This window comes from Helianthus annuus, chromosome 5 (assembly GCF_002127325.2).
Source record: "Helianthus annuus cultivar XRQ/B chromosome 5, HanXRQr2.0-SUNRISE, whole genome shotgun sequence".
Lineage (NCBI taxonomy): Eukaryota > Viridiplantae > Streptophyta > Magnoliopsida > Asterales > Asteraceae > Helianthus > Helianthus annuus.
In genome coordinates this window covers 152,435,426-152,443,148 of record NC_035437.2, presented here as the reverse complement: position 1 = coordinate 152,443,148, position 7,723 = coordinate 152,435,426, and positions in this window count along the sequence as shown.

Genomic DNA, 7,723 nt, shown 5'->3' with positions numbered 1-7,723 from the left:
AACAGCCAAGTGTTAGACAAATAGGCTGATCAGGTCAGGATGCTGACCGATCGGACTGCTGTCCGAATAGACAACTAGCCGATCGGACAGTCAGCCGATCGACTGGCCAGCCGATCGGCTAACGCATGGCCCCACACTTAATCAATTTGTTTTGAAGACTAGTATTGAGCGAACAGCTGTTCGATCGGACTACCGTCCGATCGGATTACTCTTCGGATCATGAGATACTATACTTCAACACTTAATCGATTTTTCAACATGTTCGATGCACTAGGAGTGCCACCCGATCGAACAGCCATCCGATCAGGTGACACCCTGCTGAGAACTTGTCTTGCTAAAAGTACCTAACCGATCGGGTTGCCGGCCGATCGAACGACCGTCCGAACGACTGACCTGAAAGGTAAGGATACTTCAATGTTTTCCAATGCTACAATGAAAACTTCAAAAGTCAAACCAACATACACAAACACATCCTTCTCTAAGGAAGAAACAATCCACTCGAACAGCCATCCGATCGGCTTATCGACCGACCGAACAACTGTCCGAACGGACTGTTAACCGAACGGTCAGCCGTCCGATCGGACTACCGTCCGATCGACCAGCTGTTCAACCCTCCAACACTTGATTCCATTTTACACGTTGCTTATCGTTATGCTATCAAACTATTCAGGCTAACCCTACTCAAGCGCTCCCTTCAATCCATCAACCGCTGTGAGTATACTCGATCCCTTTTTGCTTTCAGCACTTTTGGGTGTTACATACGTTACTTATATGAAATCACATCGAACACACTACACAGCATTTCAAACGCTAACCGTTACCGCATGTATTACGTGACTAAACGAATGCTTGTTGTTATGTTTACACGTGGAATGCTGTCTACCTGCCTTAACGACGATAGTACTATAGTTTGGACTCAGCACCCGTTCACACGGGGGTTGTTAAGGACACTTACTTGCATGGATTATGGTGGTAATCATGTATTGCGAACTTCCTCAGGCAGTCAACCCGCAGTCATTGGTATCGATAGATCCATGTCGATAATTAACATGCTTCGTTTTCCTCTGTGTACGTGCTGGTTATGCGTAAACTATTTCGAACTCTATTATGCTATTATCAAACTTGTATACTCAGCTTTACATTCTATGTATTGACTTTATTTTAACGTATGTGACAGGTGTTTAAGGTGCTTTTCTGCTAGGAAAGCGAGGCTAGAATAAAGCTCTGGAGCCCAACAAATAGTTGTCTGTAGTGGTCAAATTAAGGGTCTCTAGAAGCAGATAAACAATTGCTATTTATTTAAATCTGAGTTGTCGGAACAGAATATTTGCCTGGATTTTTGTCTGTAATAATTTATTTTACTGTTTGAGATACGGTATGGGACGTATTATTTAAATTGAATAGTAATGATAAATGTTATGGAAACTTCTGGACAATCTGTTTCGCTTAGTGCCATGCCCCGATGATTCCGCCATCGGTTGGGGTGTGACAGCCATGGTTTTCGGATTTGGCAAATTATTTAGCGACCGACGATATGGTGAGGGGTATGTCCTACCAACAAAAGAAAAAGCTTCTTAGGGATGCTAGGAAGTACATTTGGGATGACCCTTACCTTTTCAGGATAGGTGGTGATAGAGTGCTTAGGAGATGCGTTTCAAAAGATGATGGGATGGACATCCTTAGACATGTGCACGAGGGTTTAACGGGAGGCCATCATGGGCTAAATGTAACCGCACAAAAGGTTTTTGATAGTGGCTTCTATTGGCCAACGGTAGTGAGAGATGCCATAGAGTTTGTTAGGACATGTGACCGTTGCCAACGTACCGGAACATCTCATCCAAGGATGAAATGCCCCAAAATCCCATCCAAGTTCTTGAAGTCTTTGACGTTTGGGGTATTGATTTCATGGGACCTTTCCCCTCATCGAGTGGGAATAGGTACATCCTCGTGGCCATTGACTATGTCTCGAAGTGGGTGGAAGCTAAAGCTTTGCCCACTAATGATGCCCGAGTGGTGGTGAGATTTCTTAAGAAGTTATTCACACGTTTAGGAGTTCCTAAAGCTATCATAAGTGACCGTGGTACGCACGTTTGCAATTCTGCCATGGAAAAGGCACTTGCACGCTATGGTGTCACTCACCATCTTTTTAACGCATACCACCCGCAAACTAGTGGTCAAGTAGAGAATGCTAACCGAGGGGTGAAGAGAATCCGAAGTAGAAAGGATTGGTCGGAAAAGCTCGACGACGCATTGTGGGCATTCCGCACCGCCTATAAAACACCATTAGGAACCACGCCATTCATGATTGTGTATGGCAAAGCGTGTGTAACACCTCGAAATTTTGCGTCCAATAATGTATTGACACGTGTCTTGAGTTTACACGTGGTGTTAAATACTAAATAAAGGACTAAAGTTGACAAACATTGAAAGTATGTAAATTCGAGGGTTAGAAATGTCAACAAGGGATAAATACGCTGTACAGTAACCCTAAATAATGCTCGTACCTTCAAACGGATAAATCATGGATCGTACGGAACGAAATGCGGAAGAAAGTGAGAGATTACAAACTACAGGGGTTAATTGTGTCAACATGTTTAAATTATACCTCTGATTGACCCTTTAACATACCCGAGGCTTTGTAACAGTAAATTACGCTCACTAGAATATACGATATAAATTTCGCGAAGTTCCGTTTTAAAACGAGAAAGTTATGATCAATTTCGTACGCGAGGGGTTAGAAGCGTTAACAATGAAAGTTAGGACTTTTCAGATAGTAATTAAACTAACCGGGGACTTAACGGCGCGGGTAAAAGTCGCGAGGCCCTTATTCGTAAATAAACGAGGCCCAAAACGCAAAGTTACCCCTTCGGAACCGAAAGGTCAGGCTAATAATGGCAAAAGATTTGAAAATCTTGGATTACAGGCCTCAGGCTGGCCGCGTCGAAGAAACCAGGAAGCTTACGCGGGCCGCACGGGCAGTGAAGATCCGGTTCCTGACATAAGGATTCAGGCGGCCCGCGTAAGGGTAGCCTGATCCTTAAAGCGGGCCGCGTCAGACCGCCAGATGCAGAAAACATGCACAGGTTCACTGTTTGCTATTTTAACCGACCTTGGATGCAATTATGGCAGCATGGGCGCCCCCTACACGTCCCCTAACACTCAGGGACAGCTGCTGATCATCCATGAGCAATTATAGACTTAGTTATGATGATCTTGTGCTCCAATTTTCACTATAAAAAGGCCTTCATGTGCAACATTGTCTTCACACCTTCAAACTGCATTTGTGAAGACTTCTGGAGCTCCAAAGCAGAACCAAGCCATCCCTAGTCGTGCTTAGGACTTTGGTAAGCACCCTTAACCTTTCTTAGTTCGGTTTATACATAGTTTTAGCATAGAAGTCAATCCGTCATAATTAACGGTTGACTTAACGATAAATCACAAATAGTCCAGTGGTTTGTCGAATCAAAAGTAGTTATATGTTGAAAATCATGTGGGCATTAAACCCCTAAAAGGGCACCCTCTGATTCCCACTCTAACTAGTCCGAATGTCGAGTCAAACTTGCTTAGAAAAAAGTCAACAGAATGCTATTTTGCGATTTTATGCATAATCAGTAATGTAGATGGCGTGTAATCTGTTTTAACACTCATATAACATGATAATAAGTATATTAACTAGTCTAAGCTTGTTTGATCCGACCATTTACTGTTTTGACCCGGTTCGGAACCGAAAGTCGCAAAACCTTGACTTTTCCTTTGACTTCAGTTCTGACCCGTTATGGTATGATTTAGATATGCCTTAGGACTCTCTTAGGACCAGGTTACATGATGTTATAACCCTCTGTGACCGGTTCGTTGTTTGTCCGAGTCTTTAGCACATTTCCGTTAAACGCTTAAAAGTTGACTGTAACGCCCTTTTTACTTTAAAACGAGAATTTTGAATATGTGAAAGGACAATAACCTTAGTTACTGATTTCTAAGCATGTCCTAAAAATTTCACGTCAATCCGAGGTCTAAAATAGGAGTTATGCTAAATAGCGCAATTACGGAAATATTAGTAATTAAATGGCGCAATTAGCATAACGCTTATCTAAACCCAGATTTCGACACCAAACCTTTTACACACTGATGTAAAATAATATTTTGGAATTTTTAAATATTTTTAATTATTTTTAGCCTGCTCATAACCTGTGGTTATGGCATCGTTTCGGTAAATACCGAATATACCCTTTTCGAGCATAACTTGAGTTCTATAAGGTATTTTGACCCGATTCCAGTTGCTACTGATTTTAAATAATAAATAGAGTATTTTGGACTTTATAAACTGTTCGGAAAACTCAGATTTCCTGTAGAACTCAGAAACCTCTTTTATAACCTTTAAAATGACCGAAATACCCCTACGGGGCATATAATGGATTTAAACTCGTTACGGGCATTATGGAAGGTATCCTACTGATACCACAACCTCTTTAAAGCATATTGACTTAGGAAACTTGTGTAGGACTCTTACGATTACCCGTTACGCCTTTTGCGCGCACGGTTCGGTTTATGTAACTGGTTTACATAAACTAGCTGAAACGGGTCAAACCTTATTGTTTTGACCTCAAAATCCAGAGTGTGGTTATATTACCCATATAAAACAAGTCTTCAAACTTGTTGGGTCCGAATCACATTCCATTCCCGGTTTTCGCCTTTCACGCGATTAAACCGTAATTATCCTTTGAAACTGACCGGTCTAAGCTAAGGCTAAATTAAAGACCCGTTAGGATTCTAATAGGTTATTTTTAAACCTTCGTTCAGTAAAAGAAACTTTCATTTTTTTATTAAGGATTATTACTTGCTCAGGTAAATACTTTTAACTTATTTTCCGTTATACGGGCTTGGGTTACGGTATTTAAAATACCGCTTGGTCGGGCAATTGACCCCAACTCATTAGTAGTCGGGTGGTTTCAATGTGACCCGTTTAAAAATTGGTTTTGTTGGCTTTACGCCTTTGGGAGCTTAATGACCATGTCCCGGATATCCTTGGCATCATTTTACGAAATGGCCACGACCTCGACACGTGGGTATAGGCGTACACCCGGAATTGTGTCTATATTAATTAAAGGTATAACCGTTGGTTTTCCCGCCACGGCTTTATGCTTTGTGGCGTGTCTCTTAACCTTTAACCCGGCACGACCCGGGCGACCGAACGCATAGTAAACATGTAATTCTTTTACAAGATTTAATTATAAATTATCCCAAGTTATAAAGAGTTTGTGCCATGTGCATTCAAATTAATTTTATTAAACATTTTACAAAAGTGTCGGTTGAATGTATTTACCAGTGTAAACTGATGTATTTTCCCAAAAAGATTAAATGCAGGTACTAAGCGTAATTGGCTGGATATTTCTCCTTAGCATCAATAAAGAGTCTCGCAAGCTTAGGATGCCTACGTCTGTTGAACAATACTTATATTTTATTTTGATCCCCTGTGGATTATATTTCGACGATTGTGATACTTTGATATTACATTAAATGGTTGAAATATATTTATCCTTATGCTTCCGCTGTGCATTTATATATTGTGTGGTTTGACTATATTGTTGCTAACTACGTCACGGTAATCCCCCACCGGGCCCACCGGTGATACACGTGGAAATCGGGGTGTGACAGGTTGGTATCAGAGCCAACGTTGAGTGAATTAAACCCTATCCTTATGTGTTTAATCTCAATGACACAATTGCAGATACTTGAGTCTAGACAAGAACACAGGACAAATTCGAATTGTTATTCCAGTTTGTCTTTTATTGTATATTGTTGATTTAAAAGTTTTGAAAGCAGGAGTTATGCCACCAGCAATTAAAAGAGGAGGAAGAGGCAAAGGGCCGATCACTACTCACAATGATCACGAGGCCGGACCTTCGAACATGCGAGCTCCTTCCAGCACGAGGAGTGAAGAACCTCAGAGACGTAGAAGAAACCTCTTTGAGCCTGCAAGACGGTCTACCTCACATAGTTCGACACCTTCATACCGTCACTCTTCTGGACCAAATTCGGAGAACGATCCCAGTAACCCTCAACCTTCTTTCATACCTCTCCAGCGATCTGCTTCGCACCGTTCCTATGGCGATCCTACTCCTTTCTTCCAAGGCCAGTTCAACCCGGCTGATTATGTCCGAGAACCAAGAGGTTATAACCCTTTAGGACACGAAGACCATTTCTCCGAAGATAATGCGGTAGATATGGACGAAGACACGGATCCCATAGAACCTGCAAGAGGTACTCCCAACCATCCAATCGAGATCTCTGATGGGTCATCCTTCCATGGAACACCCTATCAAGGTCCCGACAGTTACCAGGCGAGGTTTAACCAGTGTGATTGGTACTTCACACCTTCTCATCACTTCTCGCCTCATGAGCAGCAGCAGCAACAGGATCCTTCCGAGGATTCGCGCTTTGTGGCAGTTACGCCACCGCCTCCTCCGCCACCAGTTCAACCAGCACCTCCAGATCCGCCAAGGCGTAGGAGATCAGGCGCGCGGATGTCATCTCGAGAAGGGGAATTCCACTTTAGCACCCCTCGCCACTCGAGTGCAAGTCACTTTCCGCCAGTGCCTGAAGAACCACAGTTAGGGGAACCTTCTGGTCACCCTGCAGAGGTGAATTCTGCACCAGTTGCACCACCTCCGCCACCATTCGGATATGACAATCCGATACCAGCGTACGCCGGTTCCACCGCGTACAACCCGTTTGAGCAGCCGACTCACACGCACTACAACTATAATTATGATGCCGACCCATACGTGGTAGCGGCTAATTACAATGCCCTCCATCCCGACAGACCTTATGGAAACCTTTGGAGACCAGATTACTCAGCTCATGGGTATCCAGCACCTCCTAGACCTCCGGTTCAACAACCGTCGCAGCAGCCACGTTTTTCTCCACCGGAGCAAGAAGAAATCCTCCACCGTCTAAACCGAGTGGAACGAGACTTTGAGCAAGAACGTAAAAGTAATCGTGGATTCCTTAAAGGCCTAGCAAACCTACTAAAAGGGAGGAAGAAACGAGATCATTAGTCTCTTTATGCACTATAGTATTTACTATTACAATCAAGTCCCTGTGAGGACATTTGTTAAGTATTTTAGTCCCTGCAAGGACATTTATCGTGTTTAGTCCCTGCGTGGACAATAGCATTTCAGTCCCTGCGTGGACTTATCTTTTAGTCCCTGTGCAGACATATATCTATGTATTTGGTCCCTGCGTGGACTTGCTTTCTGTAAACCTCTGCGTAGGTATTTATTTATTTAAAAGTCCCATTTAGGGCAGTGTGTAACCATTATTACGATTAATGGAATATATGTTATAAATTTCATTTTGTTATTATATGCAATGAATCAAAGATCATTCCTTTTTAAATTAATCTGCCTAAATAACGAATCTTAATAGTGAAACAGCCTGGTGTCATTATAAGACCCGGCCAAGATGGTAAGACTTAAGTAAAAGATTCAGATTCCAGTTAATCTCTGTAAACACGTTAACATCCTTGACAGATGTGATTCGTTAAAAATCACACCCGTCATTCTCATACAAGAATCCTTCAAAGGATTCCAAGACCCAAATTAATGATTTATAAATCATGGGCTAAATCGTCAATAAAGATGATCAATTATCAAACATCCACTAGTGATGTAGTGCCTACGGGCCATACTTATCGTCATATAAGATAAAAGCAGTTGTAGTCTAT